The sequence below is a fragment of the Papio anubis genome, chromosome 4 (assembly GCF_008728515.1).
Source record: "Papio anubis isolate 15944 chromosome 4, Panubis1.0, whole genome shotgun sequence".
Taxonomy (NCBI): Eukaryota; Metazoa; Chordata; class Mammalia; order Primates; family Cercopithecidae; genus Papio; species Papio anubis.
Window position 1 is genome coordinate 100,465,957 of NC_044979.1, and position 23,727 is coordinate 100,489,683.

The window sequence follows — 23,727 nt, forward strand, 5'->3', positions numbered from 1 at the left end:
CCACAAAAATAGTACAGAGCAAAAGTCAACAATACTGGCTTTCCAGTGGATTTTTAAAATCCCAGAGCCACAAGAAATACCATATTGAAGAAATACTCAATGATTGCCAAACGTTTCATTTCCTTTGTCTTGTATTTCCTCTTTTTTTCATATAACACATACCTCTGAACACTTTAACACATTAGCAGCTCAACTGCCTTCTGGAACATTCTGACACCAAGTGATGTTTTAATTTTGATTTCTCAGCAGCAAATGGATGATGTCCAAGGGGCCTCACATTTTCCCACCCAGTATCAGCTCCCCAACCCAAATGGTTATTATTACCAAGAAAACTGGCTCGGATTCTGTTTCCCTTTCTGTTAAAAACACATCCTATCACTAAAGTTTAACCAGCAAATGCCATCTCTGGTAAAGTCACAACCTGCTATACACAATATGGGCTTCTAAGACATTCTGCCCACCACCATCCTGGACATTAGGAATAGATAACTGATATTCATTTAATGAATGAACTAAGTTAAAGCCATCATTCCTCACGTAGGTGCCTGCCTATCTCAGAGGTGATATAACCCAGATTGCAAATGTCAATTAGAGTGGGCTCCACCAACCCCAAGCATAACTTGCACACATATATCCATGAATGTGGAGAGCACATACATCCATGAATGTGGGGACCACATCTGGATTCTCCTTTGGGAAGTGACTTCTCTTGAATATGATTCATTTTGGTGAACTTAATCCACAGGCTCCACAGTTTTACAAGTAAAGAAGATAATTATACTCTACTTGTTGACATGCACTGCTTGGATGTCCAGGGTTGTGGTGATGACGTGAACAACAGGCTTCATCATTCTGCAAGGTACCCAACAGCCAGCTGGGCAGATGAAGCCATGCCAACAGCATCTGGCAGGAGCCAGCACCGAACACATTTTACACAGCTTCGACAGAGCTGCATGGAGAACACACGTGCTTGGTCAGCTCAAACAGGGTCCTACTTTTCCTGCTGCACAATCCACAACAATCTGTGTTTTGTTGTTGTCTGTTTGTTTTTCTTGCTTGGTTTACAATTTCTTAAGGAACTTAACCTGGAAAACAAGTCTGGTCATGTGTGCCTCTGCCATACCAGAATACTATAGACAGGCGACTCTGGAGAAAATTTAGCAGATGGATGAAGCTACAATTATTATTGGAGGCTTTTTAACCCCATTAACACTCATTGACTTTAAGTATCTGAAAGCACTTAATCCCTCAGAATTTGAAAGCAGATGGAAGTCAGTCCCTCTCGGTATCTCCTTTCTCCCTCCCAGCTTCCTTCCTCTCCCTACTCCCTCTTCCCTCCCTCTAGCTCCCTCTGTCTCTCATACAAAGTGCCTTATAGTGTGAGCCGCAGACACACAGACACTGCCACCCTGCCTACAAAGAAAGGAATGCAGACACAGCCAACGTCAGCATTTGGGGTGGGACCACAGTGGAATGCATACGTCCTTTCACAGCTGCCAGGGCCTTCTGGGAAGTCCAGTGCCTGCCCCCACATCTCTCAGAGCCAAACATCTTCTGGTCAGGAAACTCTGTTCAGAGTGCACAGAGAGCCAGCTCCTCCCCTCTCTGCTGAAATCCTGGGCTCCTGAGGTCAAACCGAATGTTGTCCAAGCCACCTACTTTAGAGATGAGAAAACGGAGGCCCTGGGCAGGGCCCTGAACTTGTCTGGATCAATCAAAACTAGCATCCAAGTCTCCTGGCCCCGAGACAGTTGCTTCTTTTGTTTACTTCTGGCCAGAGTAGCCCCCTCAGTAGCCAAACATTTCCTCCATCCCCCCAAGCGGGGATGTCACCTGTCAGATTGGGAAAAGCGTAGGGTTCCCACCTTACTCTGTTTCTCCCCTAAGCCCATCTCTCCCTGCTGGGAGGGCCCATGGTATTCTATCCCCACCTGCTTCAGAGGGCGTGAAACCTTGTGTCCTAAGTTGATTATTTCCCTTTCACATTGCTTGGTAGTGGCAGTGAAGGGCACAGACTGTAAAGCCAGGCTATCTGGTTCCAATCACCAGCTATGTGACTTGGACAAATAATGCTCTCTTCTGTGCTTCTGTTTTCTTCTCTGTAAGTACAGATAATAACTGCACCTACCCCATGTAGGAATATCTGTGAGCATACAATGAGTTAATACACATATGTACGGTATTTAGAACAGCACTGGTCACATAGTAAGCACTGGCTGTGACCTACAAGAGGGCAGCCTAGGCCAGCATTTCCATCTGTCATCTTCAAGGCCAGCACTGACGACAAGGGAGAGTGTCCATCTGGTGAGTCACCATATCTCCAGCACATAGAGGGTGCTAGATAGGAACCGTCGAATGAATGAATCCGGCCCGGTACACTGCGAATAGCAGGTGCTTCATCATGTCCACTGATGTGGATTTTCATAATTCACAGGCTCACTTAGGGAATGCCACTTACCAAGTTTATTGGTGAATAAATTCAATTTCCATCACCAATATTTTCTATTGCTCTAAGGCATTTCCCTTCGCTGCTGTCTTTAAAAGGTTAACCAGAGCCCAGCTGTCAATCTCAAAAGCATTGCCTGTGCAACTTGGTACTTAATCACCTACTGCTTGACACTTTCTTGGTTTTATGCAGGCTGTGAAAAACAAAGTTCCAAAAACACTGCACTTCATATTCATCTCTGAGGGGCCAGTGAGGAAAAATATCTTAACGAAGAAAGCCAACAGAAAACAACGGAGCCTTGAAGTGGAAACCGGTTTCCTGGAACTCCACTCTGTGAGAGGGCTGAAGTGTTCATGCAGAGGAAAGTGCCACCGAAGTGGCCGATCTGGAAGCTGGAGGACATCTGGATATGGCATTGAGGACTGACACAGAAAGTGTCTGGGGCTCATCAAATGAAAAGCACTCCACAAGAACAAAATATATTAGTCACCACCGAAGTGGGAGTTGAAACTGGGCCCGCAGCAAATAAACACTCTGCTGATCACTGGCCAAAATGCTTAGTCGAAGACTTTTATTCACCCCACTGAACATGTATACACAGTCAGCAAGCATCTAGGACACAAACCTGTCACAGAGCTAAGTGGGAGAGTACCCAGGGATTTATGTGTGGTGACCCTGAGTGGCATTAAGAGGTTGAGAAGATGACAGAGCCATAACCTCTAAAGTATCTGCCCCAGACACGGCACCCCCTGGGCCAGGACTGCTCTCTTCCCTCACTAAGTGAGGTCCCATGTTAAGCAGAAGGCCTGCCCCACCAGCCAAGATACACCTGGCCTGCAACACATCTGGCTCTGCAATCTCATGACCGCTTCACAGCAAGGAAGGAGAAACAGGGTCAGTGCAGATGCCTGGAAGCAGCCAGCATGCGGTGCTAAGGATGTGGGCCCCACACAGTGGAGGCTTTTCCTGTGACCTGAAAGCTCCCAATAAAGAATTTCTTTTTTCCAAACCCTGGGCCTCCCAAGTGCACGCAAATGATGACTTCAGATTTTCAAAGGTGAACAGAGCGGGAAGGCACCCGCTTTGGGACTTCCGGGTAATAGCTAGGAGGAGCAGAACAGACTAGCGTGAAAAACTGACAGCCCTTCCCATAGTCAGGGGGCCCTGACATTTGGTGCCTGCAGATTCTGAACCCCTGACCCACACATGCCCAACCTCCCTCCACTCTGCGGGGTCTTTTGTTCCTGTTTCCAAAGAGCCAGGAAGGACTGGACTCCACCCTAGTCCATCCATTGAAGTTCCGGATGAAGGACGCTGAGTGCCTAGGAGGCCCACACCCATTTACACTCATCTGTCCCAGAAAACTACGGAACAGGTGTTGTGGGCTGGGCAGACCTGGCTCCAAATCCTGCTTCTGTCTTTTTCACTTTGTTTTGAGCCTCAGTTCCCTCATCTGGAGATTGAAAACCATACTCTCCAGAATTGTTTTACACACTAAGACAAGGTTTATATAGCTTAAGAAGTAGAGATTGTTCATTATCTGAATAAACAGAGGTGGTTAATGATCTTTTTCTTGTATATTACGAATGACAGGGAAAAGTCAGGAGGGAAAATTCCTCCAAAGTTTCCCTCTGCACTTTGGAATAAAACCCCAAATCCTTACCCAGCCCAGGAGGCCCTGCTTGGCCTGAGTATGTCTCATTATTTAGCTCTGTACCCTCCTGGGCTTGGGCCTTACCACACCAGCCACTCAACACACCCACCTCTGGGTCTTTGAACCCGCTGTTCCCTGCATGCAGCATGATTTCACTCTTTTTTCCATCCCAAGTCCTAGTTGAAAAGGCTCATTCCTTGAGAGGTATCCCCAGACTCTCCTAATTCTAATTCCGCTCTGATCTCCTGTCTCATGACATGCTATTGTTTTCACTTAAAGCACTTTCCACAAGTTATAATTATGTATTTACTTGTGTGCTTACTGCCCTAACCTCCCACTTATGGACTGTTGTTTATGTCCCTCCAAAGTTCACATGGAGAGGGAGGACCCCCAGTTTGATGGTGTTTACAGATAGGGCTGTTGCGAGGTGAATAGGTTTAAATGAGGTCAGGGAGGTGGAGCCCCAGTGATGGGATTAGTGCCCTTATAGCAAGAGACATGAGAGAACTCTTTCACAAACCAGGAAGAGGGTCCTCATCGAACTCCCATGCTGGCAACCAGGTCTCACACTTCCAGCCCGCAGAAGTGTGAGAGATAAATGTTTGTTGCTTAAGCCCTCCAGTCTCTGATAGTTTTAGCAACCCAAGCTGACTAGGACATCCTCTCCACCCCCCAGCCTACAAATTCCATATGGTCAGGGGCTGGGTCTGTTTCATTCATTGCTGTAATCCAAGTACTTAGTAGACTCCTGGCACCAGCAAGATTTTCTGATAATAGTTGTTGAATTAACATGTTGCAGAATTGAAGCCCCAAAATGCCAGGAGGAACCAAGAGCTACAAATAGCTTTCTAACAGCCTTCCATACCAGGGTGGGGGGCCAGCAGAGCACTTCACAACCACAGAAAGTCAGAAAAACAATTACTACCTCATTATCAGGAATGCTAAAGCAGCCACACCTCACTCAACAGAGAATTTGCCTTTCTGGGCCCCCAAATTACACTTACCCAGACCTCAGGGAAGATTGCCAGAACTCAAGAAGAGGCCAAAGCCACTGGGGTAACGGAGAGGGAGGATGAGTAAGGAATGCCAAAAAAGGTGGTGTACTTAGAACAGACCACTGTACCTTCGATGTAATATTGTTTTCAATACTGTTGTTGTCCACCTGAGTCTCAACCTGGGATCTCCTAGGCCTGGTTTCTGTCTTCCAAATACCCCCCACATCTGTCTGGGTGAAGGCATGTTTTATGACACAAAGACTAACAATCTCAGTGCATCAAGATGACATTTATCTCAAAACTAACATTGTAACCCACTCTAATAATGTTAGTCAATACCAGTGTCAGATTTTTTTTTTCAGTTGATATTAGATTAACCAGCCTAAGCAATGGATGAGGTTTAAGGTTATCTGGAAGTGGGAGGAGGTGACAGGAGGAGTGAGCCTCCACTTTCACTTCCTAAGTAAGCTGCTCTTTGGAAGCAGGGGCTCTGTTTTCCAGAAATACGGCCCTACACAGAGCATAAGCACATCTGACTATTAATGGCAGGTGGTGGGCTTTAGGAGGTAGGTAGAATAAGCAGGGGCTGGGGTACTCACTGAGCAGCTGGGGCAGTGGTTAAGAACAGGGACTCTGCTTCAAGTCCTGGGATAGACTTTGGGCTAGTTATTTAATCTTGTTGAGCCTCAGTTGTCTCCTCTATAAAACAGGGCAAATGATAACCACTGCACAGGGTCACTGGGAAGATAAAATACGCTAAAAAACAAACAACAAAAACCCTAAACTCTTAGAACAGTGTGGGACACAGGAAGTCTATGTAAATGCTATTCTTATTTAGGGTCTACCAGATCAGGCCTGTCATCATTTCATGTAATCAAACCAAGCCTCAAAGCAATCTTTCCAGATAGGTAGAGTTAGCCCATTGTACAGATTCAAAAGCCAAGGCTCAAGAGGATTAAAAACCTTATCTGAAGTCACACAGCTAGGAGAAGGAAAGACCAGCCCTGGAACCAAACTAATCATCATACTCTTTATCATCATAATCATGACTTACTAGAAGGTGAGTGATGTGCTAAGCACTTTACATAGATTAGCTCATCAAATACTGAAAACTACCCAACAAGAAAGGCATTATTGTAACTCTTTTACAAAAGAGGACACAGAACTGGAGTGGTTAAGTATGTTGGCAAAGGTCACACAGTTAGTTAAGGCAGCGATCCCCAACCTTTTTGGCACGAGGAACTGGTTTTGTGGAAGACAATTTTTCCACAGATGGTGGGCGAGTGGGGGTATGCAGGAGATGGTTTCAGGATGAAACTGTTCCATCTCAGATCATCAGGCATTAGATTCTGATAAGGAATGCGCAGCCTAGACCCCTCCCACGTGCAGTTCACAGTACGGTTCCCCTCGTATGAGAATCTGATGCCGCCGCTGATCTGACAGGAGGCAGAGCTCAGAGGGTAATGCTAGCTCACTGCTGCTCACCTCCTGCTGTGTGGCCCAGTTCCTAACAGGCCACCGACTGGTACTGGTCCATGGCCTAGGGATTGGGGACCCCTGAATTAAGGAATAAAATAGGAACTTGATCCTGGTTCTGACTCCAAAACCCATTGTTTCTTCCATTTCAGCCCCACATGTCTGGTATACGTTACAGATCCAACATCTCTATTTGAAATCATCAACATGCCTGTTTTCATATTAAGTATGAAACACTAGGCCGGGCACGGTGGCTCACGCCTGTAATCCCAGCACTTTGGGAGGCTGAGGCGGGTGGATCACGAGGTCAGGAGATCGAGACCATCCTGGCTAACATGGTGAAACCCCGTCTCTACTAAAAATACAAAAAAAATTAGCCTGGCATGGTGGCGCGTACCTGTAGTCCCAGCTAGTCAGGAGGCTGAGGCAGGAGAATGGCGTGAATGCGGGAGGCAAAGCTTGCAGTGAGCCAAGATGGCGCCACTGCACTCCAGCCTGGGTGACAGAGAGAGACTCTGTCTCAAAAAAAAAAAAGAATAAACACTAGCTTTGTTAAATGGAGTCCAGGAATGACTCACTCACTGAAGGGGCCTGTCTTGTAAGGAGTTAGGATATCCCCTGCCAAAAAAGCCTAGCTTTCCCCCAATTCCTTCCAAGAAGGTTTGGTTTTGAGGTCATAGGCAGCAATCTGGGCATGTGTTACAAGAAGCAGGGGAAGTTCTTACTCATTAGACCTTTAATCTTTTGGGAATTAGAACAAGAATACTCTCCGAAGTAAATCATCATCTGCTCTCGGCTCTGCTACCATGTAAGGAGTTTACTTAGCAATATGTGACTGCCAGGCCCAGTTGCAGGTGGCTCTGAAAATATCTACCAAGTGACTACATTCTCCCAATTCTGACCTTAACCTGTATGGCGGCAACGACAGAACAGAAGGTCAAGGGACATCAACTTTCTGAAACAAACATAATCATGGTAGATGTTCATGCTTTATTAAAATCTTAATCTGCCAAAACCTGGCACTAATCTGGTATTCACTTTGCAATTATCTGGGCCCTTACTACAGTGCTCTATAATTTGGAGGAAAAGGACACTTCAGTAAAACAAATTCTAAAGTGGCAGTTTACTAGAGAGTAACTTTTAATTTCCATACAGTATAATGCAAAATTGCCTTGTTGGTTCTAAGGACATGCCTCATCAGGGAACTCTGCCGCATTAGAGGACCAAGGTAAGATCCCTTCAGAGTGGCATCATCCCCAGTTGGCTCAATGACTCCAGAGACAGGGAGGATGGCAAAGGGAAGAGGTGGTGGCATGCTTGCCTTGGCCAACTCTGCACAGGAATCTTTGCCCACAGTTTGGTCTGTGCCACTTCCAGATAAAACACATGTTTAAATAAGAGTTCAAGCCAGGAAGTCTTGCTTGGATGAACTTTCTAGTGTGGGTAAAAAACGTCAACTAACTGACATGCCAGTGACTACTCACCTCTCACCACAAGAGTCAAGTTTAGAAACAACACTTGCCCTCAACGAGTATTTGATGCACTAAAGAGTTTTTCTAGAAACCAGTTCAGACCTTTTGGGTAAATCAAAGAAGGCCCTTTGTGTGACATGCAACTGAGTGTCCCCAGAAGATAAAAGAGAACAGGACTTTTGAAAACTTGCAAAATACCTAGAGCCTCTGCTTGACAAAAATTCAGCATCAGTACACATTTTACCTTTTCTAATTTCTTCTCGCCTAAAACAAATCCCCCCAATAATAAGAATGATAGAAGAAACTAGTAACTTAAACCTTAAATGCTACGTTCATATCTTAGATTTTGAGCAAATATTGAATCCTTGTCTTCGAATGAGAGATAAGACTTTGATAGTCTTGTGTAAGCAAACATCAGTGATCACACATACACTAGAAAAAAAAAATTGCTGCTGTTAGGATCAAAGTGACCGTCCATGATGCACAGAGCATGTACCAGGGTAAAGTTCCAGCTGGGACGCAGGCATCAGCAATTGTAGAATTTGGGTTCTCCCTTCCTCAGATCCCTGACTGTCCTTGGTCATTGAAGAAAGATTCACTGTCCCTAGGCCAAGAGTCAGGAGCAAAACAGGAACATCAAGGGTGTGGTCTGAGGATGTTGCCAGCAGGGAGCAACATGCGTGTGTGTGCACATACACTAATTCTGAGACCCTGTCCACAGCCCAGCTTTCTTGGAAAGCCATTTAAAAGATATATATGTGGCAACAGAAGGGAGGAAGTCTCAAAATTAAGAACAGTTTTTATGTGTGTGTGTCAAAACATTCATTTCTATCACATGCAGTAAAACTGTATTCCAGAGCCATTAATATGCCCTGGGGGAGTGAGGGGATTTGCAGCCTCAGATTCCAGACTTAAAGCCTGCTAAGGCCCTGAGCTGGGCAGCAGGGTGAGAGAAGGAATGGAGCGTTGAAGGGGACATTTTATAGACAAACATTCTCCCTCATAGTGGCTGTACTAAGTAAACAATTGACAGGCACAAACTGCCACTCCAGTGTCTAATAACTACCCTTGCCAGAGCACCTGCCAAGCACCTGCCAGCGCCACCACCTTCCAGGTGTGTGATGCACATCATCTTGCCGAACTATGCTAGCCTCAGGAGAGAGTTGCTCTTCATTTTACAGGTGGGAAAACAGGGGCTTGGAGAGGTCAAGGAACTTGCCCAAAGTCACAGCATAGAAGTGACAGAATCCGAATTTGGACCCAAATTCAGGTCCAAATTGTGAACTTATTTCTCCACTCCACAAAAATAAAACCTACTCTTCTTACAATCTTTGAAAGACCCCTCTTCTACCACTCTGCCGTTTGTTTTAAACATAGCTTGCTTATCTGTCTGGCATATTCGGTAGAAGTCTGTACTGTGTTAATGCCTGGCTTGCCTGGATTTCAGCTACCTGGCCCCTGGCATCTACGCCCGGCTGAGAACAGGGTATCCACTCCTCTCTAAGATGCATCGTGGAGTTACTCTTTTATTCTTCCCTGAAAGTGATAGTTCAATCTTCAACAGGGGCTTCGAGGGAGAACAAACTCGACTCTTTGGCAAGCATGGCTTCTGGTTTCACTTTTTTTGTTGTTGTTGTTTGTTTGTTTTTGACGGAGTTTCGCTCTTGTTGCCAAGGCTGGAGTGCAATGGTGCGATCTCGGCTCACTGCAACCTCTGCCTCCCGGGTTCAAGCAATTCTCCTGCCTCAGCCTCCTGAGTAGCTGTGATTACAGGCATGCGCCATCACGCCCAGTTAATTATTTTTATTTTTATTTTTTTAAGTCGAGACAGAGTTTCACCATGTTGGGCCAGGGTGGTCTTGAACTCCCGACCTCAGGTGATCCGCCCGCCTTGGCCTCCCAAAGTGCTGAGATTACAGGCGTGAGCCACCGCGCCCAGCCCTGGCTTCACCCTTAAAGCAGAAAGGCCAGAAGTCATCAAGGCCATGGGTTTACTAGCTTCCCCAGACTTAATTTCAAACACCAACAACCGAAACGTTTCCTAGAATGCAGAGCCAATGGGACATCATCATCTGTCATTTCCTATGTTTTTCACAATGTGCCAAAACCACTGCGCACATTGGAGGCTTTTTTGAATGTGATATTCAGGCGACCTTGCCAAGCATTGTCTCATTTCCTTACTTTGTGGAGCTTGAAACCAAAGGGAAGTTCTCACCCTGTCTCCAGGACCAAGCAGGACACTGGGAGCAACTGTCCCGTCTGCAGGCGGGACTCCATGAAGACTCCATGAAGGCCCCTGTCTGCCCTTCCAGCCTTTGGTCACAAACCCTCCAACGCTGGCTGCACACTGGAATCACTTGGGGAGCTTTTAAAAGATACGGAGTCCTGGGTCTGACTCTGTGAAATTCTGACGGAATTGATCTAGGGTGCAGCCTAGACATCTGGATTTTAAAAGCTCCCCAGGTGGTTCCAAGATGCTGGCACGATTGAGAACCCCTGCCTTCGACCACAATGGGATAAACGATTCCGCTGACGGTGAAGTTCATCCCTCTCAACTTTCGTTACATTCTTCAAACTCGCGGGTGTCTCCGGTTGGTTCCACCCAGAGCTCCTCCAGAGCCGCGCTGCGTTCCGCCCGCACGCAGATCCCGCCTCCCTGCGTCTCCTAGCTCGCAGCGCCCAGGATCCCAGCAGCGTCTGCCCCGCGCGAATCCCCAGCCGCTGAGACTTACTTGGCCACCAGGTTTACAGACTTCGCAGCCGCTGAGAGCTAGAGAAGAGCCCAGAGAGCGCCGTGGTCCGGGGGCGCCGGGGCCGGGGAGCGCCGCGGCCCGGGAGGGCGCTGGGCCGCAGTTGCGCGAGGGAGGGGCAGGACTGGGGCGGCCGCCTCGCGGGCCCGGAACGGGAACTGGCCGCGACAACAGCCTCAGCCGCGCCCCTCTGTCGGCGCGCCCAAGAGCCTGCCGGCTGCTGGGAGAGGCCGCGGTCGGGCGGGGGCGGTCAAGGCAGGGTCCCACCGTGTTGCTGTTGCCGCTAGTCGGGGTCGGGCGCAGGGGGCGAGAGAAGCTTCACGCAGAGGGGCGCCCGGTGCGAGAGGGTGAGCAGCCGATGCCACCGCACAAGGCCGAGCGGACAGGCCCAAATTCGCCCAGAGGTGACACACTTAGGAATTCGTGGTGTCATCGTGCCAGGCCCGTCCCCCTAAAAGTGCCTACCCAGCACCTGCAACCAGAGCCAAGGCCTGGACATGATAGGGAAACTTGTTAATAGGCGACACGTGGTCCTGAGGAAATCGAGCTTAGTGTAATCAAATTTTAATAACACTGCATACATTTCAATTTATACTTTTTTAAAAATCTAAGCTTTTCTTCCTATCCTTAAATTTGTTCTTGGCAGTGCACATTTTATGTTCTATGCATATGCTGTAATAAGTTGTAAAGGAGTTTTTAACGTGCTGGTAAATGTCCCCAATAAAATAGTTTAAAACGTTTTGAATGGGGAACGTGTCCATAAAGGATATCGATGCTACAGTAAGTTGTCACTTATTCACACTGAAGAAGTACATTCAATCATATAGTCACTAATGCTTGTGAGTATTAAAATTCCCGTCAGAGGCTGCTTTCTGAGAAAGAGAAAGTATGTTCTTAAATCAAATGTGAAACTGCAAACGTAAAGTTGATAGGATCAAATGTGCCAACTTGTAAGGTCAGGCCTCTGAGTCCAAGCCTGCACTTATACATCCAGATGGCCTGAAGCAACTGAAGAATCACAAAGGAAGTGAAAATGGCTGGTTCCTGCCTTAACTGATGACATTACCTTGTGAAATGACTTCTCCTGGCTCAGAAGCTCCCCCACTGGGCACCCTGTGACCCCCGCCCTTGCCTGCCAGAGAACAACCCCCTTTGACAGTAATTTTCCACTACCCACCCAAATCCTATAAAACTGCCCCACCCTGGCAGGGCGTGGTGGCTCACGCCTGTGATCCCAGCACTTTTGGAGGCCAAGGCTGGCAGATCACGAGGTCAGGAGATGGAGACCATCCTGGCTAACACTGTGAAACCCCCTCTCTGCTAAAAAATACAAAAAATTAGCCCAGTGAGGTGGCGGGCACCCGTAGTCCCAGCTGCTCTGGAGGCTGAGGCAGGAGAATGGCAGGCACCCGGGAGGCGGAGCTTGCAGTGAACCAAGATCGCGCCACTGCACTCCAGCCTGGGCTACAGAGCAAGACTCATCTCACAAAAAAAAAAAAAAAAAAGCCTCACCTTTAACTCCCTTTACTAAAAAACTTTATTCTCACACAAAGCATGTTTGGTGATCTCTTCACATGGACGTGTGTGACAGTAAGAACTGGAATGATGGCTAGGATATGTGAACCCCAAATATCTGAGGCGGTCTCAGTTAACTTAGAAAGTTTATTTTGCCAAGGTTGAGGATGCTAACCCCTGACGCAGCATCAGGAGGTCCTGACATGTGCCCCAGGTGGTCAGAGCACAGTTTGGTTTTATACATTTTAGGGACCCATGAGACATCAATCAATATATGTAACATGAACATTGGTTCAGTCTGGAAAGGTGGGACAACTCAAGCAGGGAGGTCTTCCAGGTCACAGGTAGGTGAGAGACAAACGTTGTATCCTTTTGAGTTTCTGATTAGCCTTTCCGAAGGAGCCAATCAGATATGCATTTATCTCAGTGACCAGAGGGATGACTTTGAATAGAATGGGGAGGCAGGTTTGCCCTAAGCAGACCCCAACTTGACTTTTCCCTTTAGCTTGGTGATTTTGGGGCTCCAAGATTTATTTTCCTTCACAGATACTAATTCCTCCAGTCTATCCTTATGTGAACCTATGGTAGAAAAATTAGACACTTATTTTTCCTTTTCCTCTAGGATTCTGAACTTTACCTTCCATGTAGTAACTTCTCATTCCATTTTCCTTATCCTGTTTCTCTGGCTGCATTCTGAGTCACTTCAGTTCTGTCTTTTGACTCAGTAATTATTTCGTAGATGTTTGAATCTGTTTTTTAACCTGTCTATGGCAGGCAGAGTAATCTCCCCCCAGTGATGTCCACATCCTACCCCTGGAAGCTGTGAATATGGCAAAGGGGCACTAAAGTTGCAGGTGGAATTAAGATTGCTAATCAGCTGACCTAGATGGAGGGATTATCCTGGGTTATTGAGGTGGGCCCAATGTAATCACAAGGGAACTAAAAAGTGGAAGAAGGAGGCAGAAGAGGGAGAACCAGAGAGATGGCAGCCTGAGAAGGACTCGCCAACATTGCTGGCTTTGAAGATGGATGAATGAGACTGAGCCAAGGAATGCAGGTGGCCTCTAGTGCTGCAAAAGACAAGGAAATGGATTCTCCCACAGACCCTCCAGAAGGAATGCAGTCCTGCCAACACTATGATTTTAGCCCAGTGAGACCCCTTTTGGAATGCTGGCCTCCAGAACCCTAAGATAATAAATTTGTATTGTTTAAGACACTAAATTTATGGTAACTTGTTATAGCAGTAGTAGGAAAGTAACACACCATCTATTTAAGTTTTTAATTTTAACAATAATATCTTTATTTTCTAGGATTTTTAGATTTTTTTTTTTTGGTCTATTTCTAGCTTTCTTGGTCATTTTTAATAGTCTCCTTTTCTTTGTTGATTTTATAATTTAAAAACTATTTCATAGTTGTTTTTGCTTTTAAAAAAGTTTATTATTGAGACATAATGTTTGTATTTTTATGGGGTACATGTGATATTTTGTTACAAGCATAGATTGTAATAATCAAGTCAGGGTATTTGGAGTGTCCACCACCTTAAGTATTTATCATTTCTTTCTTTCTTTACTTTTTTTTTTTTTTTTTTTGAGAGAGAGTTTCACTTTTGTCGCCCAGGCTGGAGTGCAGTGGCACGATCTCGGCTCACTGCAACCTTTGTCTCACAGGTTCAAGCAATTCTTCTGCCTCAGCCTCCCAAAGTAGCTGGGATTACAGGTGCCCGCTACCATGCTCAGCTATTTTTTTGTATTTTTAGTTGAGACAGGGTTTCACCATGTTGGCCAGGTTGCTCTTGAACTCCTGACCTCAGGTGATCCACCCACCTCTATCGGGCGAACCCACCCCCAGTATTTTAATGTAGGTTCTTCCTATTTTCCCTAAGTGTCGGCCAGCTGAGAAATAAAGAGAAAGAGTACAAAGAGAAGAATTTTACAGCTGGGCCTCTGGGGGTGACATCACATATCAATAGGACCATGATGCCCACCTGAGCTGCAAAACCAGCAGGTTTTTATTAAGGACTTTAAAAGAGGAGGGAGTGTACGAGCAGGGAGTAGGTCACAAAGATCACATGCATCAATGGGCAAAAAGGAGAACAAAGATCTCATGCTTCTGAGGCCAATAGAGATCACAAGGCAAAGGGCAAAGCAAAGATCACAAGGCAAAGGGCAAAATAAAAAACTCCTGATAAGGGTCTATGTTCAGCTGTGCCTGTATTGTCTTGATAAACATCTTAAATAACAGAAAACAGGGTTTGAGGGCAGAGAACTGATCTGACCTCAAATTCACCAGGGTGGGTTTTTTTCCCCACCCTAATAAGCCTGAGGGTACTGCAAAAGACCGGGCATATTTCAGTCCTTATCTCAATGATATCTTCCCTACCTGCACATCTGTTTATAGGCTCTCTGCAAGAAGAAAAATATGGCTCTATTCTGCCCGATCCCACAGGCAGTCAGACCTTATGGTTGTCTTCCCTTGTTCCCTGAAAATCGCTGTTATTCTGTTGTTTTTCAAGGTGCACTGATTTCATATTGTTCAAACATACATGTTTTATGATCAATTTGTACAGTTTGACATAATAGTGGTCCTGAGGTGACATACATTCTCAGCTTATGAAGATAACAGGATTAAGAGCTTAAAGTAAGACAGGCATAAGAAATTATAAGAGTATTATTTGGAAACTGATAAATGTCCATGAAATCTTCACAATTTATATTCAGAGATTGCAGTAAAGACAGGCATAAAACATTATAAAAGTATTAATTTTGGGAACTGATATGTGTCCATATTAAAACTAAATCTTCACAATTTATGTTCCTCTGCTGCGGCTCCAGCTGGTCCCTCCATTCGGGTGCCTGACTTCCTGCAACATGCCTCAGCCTCCCAAAGTGCTGGGATTATAGCCTTGAGCTACCACACTCAGCCGAGTATTCATTATTTCTATGTATTGGGAACATTTCAAGTCCTCTCTTCTAGTTCTTATGAAATATAAAATACATTATCAATAACTATAATCACTCCACTCTGATACATTAGAACTTACTCCTTCTCTCTAACTCTATTTTTGTACACATTAACCTATGTCTCTTTATCACCCCAGCTGTCCTTCCCACATTCCCAGCCTGTGGTAACTCTCATGCTATTCTACCCTCTACCTCCATGAGACTAACTTATTTTTAGCTCCCACATGTAAGTGAGAACATGCAGTATATGTCTTTCTGTACCTGGCTTATTTCACTTAACATAGTGACCTCCAGTTCCATCCATGTTGCTGCAAATGACAGTATCTCATTCTTTTTATGGACAAATAGTATTCCATCATATATATATTTGGTTTGTTTTTAAACTTTTTTGAGATCACTATAAATTCACGTACAGTTGCAAGAAAGAGAAATTCATGTATCCTAACCCAATTTTCTTCAGTGGTAACATCTTGCAAAGTTATAATATGATATAACAACCAGAAGATATACTTTAATACCGTCAAGATACAGATCATTTCCATCACCACAAAGCTCCTTCATGTTGCTCTTTATACAACCTCATCCTCTACTTAACTCTTGGCAACCACTGTCTGTTATCCATTTCTACAGTTTTGTCATTTCAAGAATCATACATAAATGGAACCATACATTATGTAACATTTTGGAATAGTTGTTTTCCATCAGCATAATTCTTTGAAGATTCATTCAGGCTGTTGCATGTATCAATAGTTCTTTCCTTTTTATTGTTAAGTAGTATTGCTTGGTATGAATTACCACAGTTTGTTGAAAGACATCTGCATTATCTCCAGATTTGGACTATTATGAATAAAACCACTATAGGCATTCATATACAAGTTGATGTGTGAACATAAGTTTTCATTTCCCTGGGAAATGTTCAGAAGTGCAATTGCTGGGTTGAGAAACTTACAAACTTTTTCCCAGAATGACTGTACTATTTTACATTCCACCAGCAATGTATGAGGATCCAACTTCACAGCATACTCACCTGCATTTGGTGCTGTCATAATTTTTGGTTTTAGCCATTCTGATGTATGTATAGAGCTACTGATACATTATTGTGGTTTTAGTCTGCTGATAATGATGTTGAACATCTTTTCATGCACTCATTTGCTGTGTCTTCTCTTGGGTGAAATGTATCTTCGTGGCTTTTCTTCATTTTTTTTGTTTTGTTTTTTATTTTTTGAGACTGGGTCTCACTCTGTCACCCAGGTTGGAGTGCAGTGGTATGATCATGGCTTACTGCAGCCTCCACTTCCTAGGTTCAAGTGATCCTCCTGCCTTGGCCTCCTAAAATGCTGGGACTACAGGCGTGAACCACCATGCCTAGCCTCTTTGCTTCCTTTTCTGATTGGATTGTTTACTTTTTTACTGTTGAGTTTTGAGAGTTCTATATTTGGTGTGTAAATGTTTTCTCCCACTCCTAGCTTGTCTTTTTGTTCTCTTAGGGTCTTTCACAGAGCAAAGGTGTTTTTTTTTTGTTTGTTTTTGTTTTTGTTTTGGTTTTTAGTGAAGTCTAATTTGTCCATTTCTCCCTTTATGGATCATGTTTTTGGTGTCAAATCTAAGAACTCTTTGCCAAGCCCTAGATTGCAAAGATTTTTGACTATGTTTATTTATTTATTATTTTTTTACTAGGAGTTTTATAGTTTTATGTCAGACATTTAAACCCAAGATCCACTTTGAGGTAATTTTTGTATAAGGCATGAGACATAGGTCAAGGTTATTTTCTTCTTTTTCTTTCGACTATGGCTAATTGCTGCTCTGACACTGTTTGTTGAAAAGACTGTCCCTCCTCCATTAAATTCCCTTTGAACCTTTCCAAAAAACCAGGTGAGTATATTTGTGTTGGTCTGTTTCTAGATTATCTGTTCTGTTCCATCGATCTATGTGTTTATCTCCATGCTAATAACATAAAATCTTGAAATTGGGTAGAGTGATCCCTCTCGATTTATTCTTCTTTTTCAAAATGGTTTTCGTTCCCTTTACTTTCCATATACCTTTTAGAAAAATAATTATTCTGGTATTTTGAGAGTAATTTTGTTAAACCTGCATATCAATCTGGGGGAGAATTGACATCTCTGCTATGTTGAGTCTTCCAATCCATGAACATGACATGCCTTTCCATTTATTTAGATCTTCTCTGAGTTCTTTCATCAGTGTTTTATAGTTTTTAGCATACAAGTCCTGCACATGTTTTGTGAGAGTTACACTTATGTATTTCTTTTTTTTTTTAATTAAAGCAATTGTATATATTGCTGGTAGGAATGTAAAATGGTTCAGCCAATGTGGGAAACATTTTGGGAGTTCCTCAAACAGTTAAACATATAATTACCATATAGCCCAGCAATCTACTCCTTGGTATGAATCTATAATTGAAAAAAGGTACTCAAACAAACATATGTACATAAATGTTTAGAGCAGCACTATTCACAATGATCAAGGGTGACAGTAATCTAAATGTCCATCAATAGATGAATGGATAAGCAATTTATGATATACGCATAAAGCAGAATATTATTCAACCATAAAAAGGAATGAAGTACTGATACATGATACAATGTGGATGGAGCTTGAAGATACTATGCTAAGTGAGAGACATCATACACAAGGTCACATATTGTATGGTTCCATTTATGTTAAATACCCAGGATACCTAAATCCATAGAGACAAAAAACAGATTAGTAGTTTCCAGGGTCTGGGGAAAGGAGAAATGGGCAGTAACTGCTTAATGGGTATGTGGTTTCCTTTAGGGGTGATGAAAATATTTTTGGAGTAGGTAGAGATCGTGGTTGCATAATACTGTGAATTTATTAAATGATACTGTATTGTTTACTTTAAAATTAATTTTGTTATGTGACGTGAATTTCATCTTACAAGTAAATATACAATCAAAATGCAATTGTAAATGGTAATGCATTTTAAAATTTGGTGTCCATGTATTCATTTCTAATGTATAGGAATACAATTGATTTTTTGTGTTTATATTGTATCCCATGATGCTGCTGAACTTACTGGTTCTAAGGGGATATGTTTTGTAGATTCTTTGGGATTTTCTACATAGATAATAATGTCATCTGAAAATAGGGATGGTTTCGTGTATTCCTTTCTGATTTGTTTGCTTTTTATTTCCCTTTCTTACCTTATTGCACTGGCTAGAACTTCCAGCACTGTGTTGAATAAAATGGGTAACAGCAGGCTGGGTGCAGTGTCTCAAGCCTGTAATCCCACTCCTTTGGGAGGCTGAGGCAGGAGGACTGCTTGAGACCAGAAGATTGAGACCAATGTAGGCAACATAGTGAGACCCATCTCTACAAAAATTTTTTTAAATTAGCCAGGTGTGGTGGTGTGCTCCTGTAGTCCCAGCTACTCAGGAGGGTGATACAAGAGGATTGCTTAAGTCCAGGAGTTTATGGCTACAGTGAGCTATGATTGTGCTACTGCACTCCAGACTGGGCAACAGAGTGTCTCAAAAAAAAAAAAAAAAAAGACTGGTGAGAGCAAACATCCTCGTCTTGTTCTCAATTTTAGGTAGAAAGCATTCAGTCTTTTATTATTATGTATTAATATAATGTTAGCTCTAGGTAATTTATAGATGATGTTAATAAAGTTATTGAAATTCCCCTCTATTCCTATTTTTCTGAGAATTTTTATCATGCATGGGTGTTGAATTATGCCAAATGCTTTTCCTGCACTAATTGATATGATCATATAACTTTATTCTTTAGCCTGTTAAAAAAAAGTGGTTTATTTTGATTGATTTTCAAGTATTGAACCAGCATTGTATCTCTGGAATAAACCTCACCTGGTTATGATGTATAATTGTTTTTGTTCACTCCTGAATTCTATTTTCTTATATATTGATAAGAATTTTTGCATCTATAGAGATATTGATCCATTGGCTTATTTTTGTTTACTTGTGTTTGTATTATCTCTGATTTTGGTATCAGGATAATGCAAGTTTCATTAAATGAATTGGTAGGGGTTACCATATATCCTTCCCTGTCGCTGGTGATTTTCTTTGCTCTAAAATTTACTTTATCTGATGTTAGTATAGCCACTTGTTTTTTCCTTTGGTTAATGTTTGCATTGTATATTTTTTTCCATCATTTTTACTTCCAAATTGCTTATATTGTTATAGTTGAAGTAAGTTTCCTGTGGACAGCATAAATTTGGGTCATGGTTTTTAGTCCACTCTGCCAATGTCTGTCTTTTACCTTGTGTATTTAAACCATTTACATTTAATGTAATTATTAATATGTTAGGGTTTAAGCCCACCATTTCATGTTATATGTTCTGTTTGTTCTGTTTTTAATTTCTCTCTTTTCTTATCCCTGCCTTCCTGTGGGTTACTTGAACATTGTTTTGGAATTCCATTTTGATTTATTTGTTGTGTTTTTGAGTATATCTATTTGTATACTTTTTAGTGTTTGTTCTAGGTAGTATATATACATAATTTTTCAGTCTACTGGTATCATCGTTTTACCAGTTCAAATAAAATGCAGAAAACTTATTTCCCTGAGCTCTCCCCTTTTATAATCATTTAAAATATTACCTCTACATATATTTAGAACCATTAGTGTTATAATTTCTCCTTCAACAATCAAACATATTTAAAGAAACTCAAGAGAAGTAAAGTCTATTGTATTTACCCATATTTTTGCTCACAATGATCATTTTTTCCTTTCTGATGTTCCAATGTTCCTGCATTTATTATTTTCTCTCTGTTTAGAGAACAGCCTTCAGCCATTCTTTTAGGGAAAGTTTCTGGCAACAAATTTTATTAGTTTTCCCTCTTCTGAGAATGTCTTGATTTCTCCTTCATTCTCAAAGGCTATTTTTACTGGATTCTTACTTGATGGTTCTTTTCTTTCAGCACTTGAAAAATGTGCCACTTCCTTTGGGCTATCACAGTTTGTGATGAGAAATCTGGTGTCATTCGAATAGTTTTTTTTCCTATAGGTAAGGTGTCATTTCTTGCTGTTCTTAAGAATTTTTCTGTCTTTAGTTTTCAGAAGTTTAACTATGATGTGACTTGGTGTGAATTTCTTTATGTTAGGGGTTCACTCCATTTCTTGAATCTGTAGGTTTATGTCTTTTGCCAAACTTGAGAGACATTTTAGTCATTATTTATTTGGGTACTTTCTCAGCCTGCCCTTTCTCTTCTGGTGAGGCTCCATAACACAAGCATTAGATCTTCTACTGTAGTACCACAGGTCCCTGAGGCTGTCATCGTTTTATTTTCCCTCAAGTATATTTTATGTCTATTGTTCAAATTGGATAATTTCTGTTACTCTATCTTCCCAGTTCCCTGATTCTTCCCTCTGCCCCCTCCATTCTGTTGTTGAGCCCATCTGTTGAGTCTATAGTTTCAGTTATTATATTTTTTCAGTTCTAAAATTTCCATTTGGTTCTTCTTTATGTCTTCTATTTCTTTGCCAAGACTTTCTATATTTTCATTTGTTTCAAGCATGTTCCTTATTGCTCACTGAAATATTTTTATGATGGCTGCTTTAAAATCTTTGTCAGATAATTCTAATGTTGTCTCAGTTTTGGCATCTACTGATTGTCTTTTTTCATTTAATTTGAGACCTTTCTGGTTGTTGAAATGAGTGATTTTTCAATAGAAACCTGGGCATTTTGGAGATTGTTATGAGATTCTACATCTTATTTAAATTTACTCTTTTAGCTGGCTTACTCTGAAACCACTTCAGCAGGAGAAAGTGAGGGGGCACTGCTTCAATACTGCCAGGTGCGGGTAGAAGTTCAGGTTTCCCACTCAGTTTCTGTTGTCACCAAAGTGGGCGGGGTGGGTGGAATGCACCTTGTTACTTAGGAGTAACAGTAGGGGTGGGAGGGGTAGAACTTTCAATTGCCCACTAGTTCTCTAATGACACCTTCTTGGCTGGGAGTGGGAATTCTTTGTTACTGCTTCCCATGTGACCTCCACCAACACCACAAAAAAAGTGGCTTAGTTACCACTGAGAAGTAGTGAAAGTCCTGACTGTTTACTTGAACTTTGATCCCAACCCAGCAGGAAGGGCCAGGGACACTATTACTGCCAGATGGTGGTATAAGCCCAGGCTCCCCACATGGTTTCCACCAACATCTTGAGGGAGGGAGTCTTGTTATTGCCAGAAGTCTCCCTACTTAGCTTTTTCTGACCCTACCTGGTGGTGGTGAGGTTAGGGTTCTTCATTATAGCCTGGCAAGTGTGGAAGTCTAGGCTCTCCTCTTGACCTTTGCTGGCATGAGTGGAGACTGGCATCCACAATTTTTTCTGTGGTATAACTGGAATAGACTGATTATTCTCTAAAATCTTTGTCATACTAGGTTGTCCTTTTCCTGGTTCTTTGACAAGAGCAGGCTTTTCTTTTGGGGTGTGTGTCTGTGCTCATTGGTGCTTTCAAGTTGCTGATTTCTTAAGTTGCAAGTACGAGATATATGAAGCAAAAGAAAACAGAATTCAGCATCATGTTGTGCCTTGGGTCCTGAGATCCCTGAATAGTCTGTCCTCTCTCCACCTTTCAGAGTCGTCTTCTGTTTGTTTTATATATAATGTTCAAGGATTTTAGTTGCTCTTAACTAGAGGAATAGGGAAAATCATACCTATTCCATCTTCACAGAAGCCAGTCTCCATACATACTTACTTCATATTGTTTTAAATAGTTTCAATATCTTTTTTTTTTTTTTTTTCTCCTGAGACGGAGGCTTGCTCTGTTGCCCAGGCTGGAGTGCTGTGGCACGGACTCGGCTCACTGAAAGCTCCACCTCCTGGGTTCACACCATTCTCCTGCCTCAGCCTCCCTAGTAGCTGGGACTACAGGCGCCCACCATCACCCCCGGCTAATTTTTTTTTTTTGTATTTTTTTTAGTAGAGATGGGGTTTCACCGTGTTAGCCAGGATGGTCTCAATCTCCTGACCTCATGATCCGCCCGCCTCGGCCTCCCAAAGTGCTGGGATTACAGGCGTGTGCCACCGTGCCCAGTCGATCATTTCAGTATCTTAAAACCTTGGGGATCTAAATGTGTTTTTTCTTAACAAATCAGTTTTTTTCTGCTCTCATTCATGATGTATCGTTTTCCTGATTATCTTTTACATTTTTAAGGGCAGTCCTGAGAACCTAAATTTAAGCTTTCTCCAGAGAGGATTTGCTTCTGTTTCTGCCGGGAGCCTCTGGGGCTACCAACTGGGGACCATTTTAGTTCTCTTTAAGGGTCCTGGCTTCATACAGAGTCTTCAGGTTCAGTTTTCCTGTCCTGCAGCAAGGGTGCTCCAGGGTTAGTAGTTCAAATCCAGAGCTATTATTGGCATTTGTGCCCAAGAACATCAGGATCATTTGTTTACCAGTACTTTGTCCTTTCAGCTCACAGTTCATCTTTCTTCTTTTTGTGGAGGAGGAATTGGTACACCCTGAAGATTTTCCTTATTTCCTTGCAAGTCCAGACGTGGTTTTCAAAAACTATTTGTTATAGTTTATACAGAATCTCTGAGTATTGTGTTTAGAGGGCCAAAATGACTGGTAGAAAGGGAAACCTCCTACATATAACATTTGCATTTTAAATATTACCTTGAAAACAATTTTAAAAAACAGTATTTCTCATGCTTATTAGGCTTTTCTTTCTTCATCTTTTTTTTTAGACAAGGTCTTGCTCTGTTGCCCAAGCTGGAATCCAGTGGCACAATCATAGCTCGCTGCAGCCTCGAACTCCTAGGCTCAAGTGATCCTCCCAACTTAGCCTCCTGAGTAGCTGGGACTACAAGTATGTGCCACCATACCTAATTTTTTAACTTTTTTGTAGAGACGAGTTTTTGCTGTGTTGCCCAGGCTGGTCTTGAGCTCCTATCCTCAAGTAATCCTCCCACGTCTGCCTCCCAGAGTGCTGGATTATAGGTGTAAGCCACCGTGCCCAGCCCCAGATTTTTCTTAAAAGGCAGACATGAAGGTTTTTATTGTTAGCATTTTGAATTCTTTAACCAAAGTTGTCATTTATGTGAGAGATTATTAGAATAATATTCAATTATTAGTATCTACAGCAAAACTGAGCCTTGTTCACTATACTACTATAAGCCTTGTAAGTGGGTTCTTGCTCACTGACAAACTTGGTTTTCTTGGGAGGAATTAAGAACAAGGAGAAAACTAGAATATGGGAGAGGATATATGGGAAATAGTGAACTGTGATAGCTGTGAAATATGGTCTAACCTGTAGTCTATGACAGCCTCACTACAGAATTGCAGCTGTAGCCTGAAAATTCCTTTTACATTTTTCATAAGAGAACACATTTTTATTTTATACTCCTGCAACTAGTTCAGCCTCATTCCAGCTCAGAAGGCACAGCTCACTGCATTCCACAGAGACACAGAGAATTTTTGATAACTAATATGCATGACTCTTCTTTTCTTCACTTATTCAGTAC

General features: G+C 42.7%; 1 protein-coding gene across 11 annotated transcripts in view; it reads right to left on the minus strand.

Moving 5' to 3' along the window:
• The window catches only part of NOD1 (nucleotide binding oligomerization domain containing 1), a 49,692-nt gene extending 38,662 nt beyond the window's left edge, over positions 1-11,030 (minus strand). For 8 of the 11 annotated variants that reach the window (XR_002520983.2, XM_021935929.2, XM_021935931.2 and 5 more), the window contains exon 1: positions 10,776-10,887. The gene's annotated coding sequence lies outside the window, so the exon portion shown is untranslated. Of the gene's footprint in view, positions 1-10,775 lie in introns of all 11 variants that reach the window. The other 3 variants (XR_002520984.2, XM_017956813.3, XM_003896147.4) reach the window with 2 other exon arrangements.
• Positions 11,031-23,727: the final 12,697 nt, after the last annotated feature.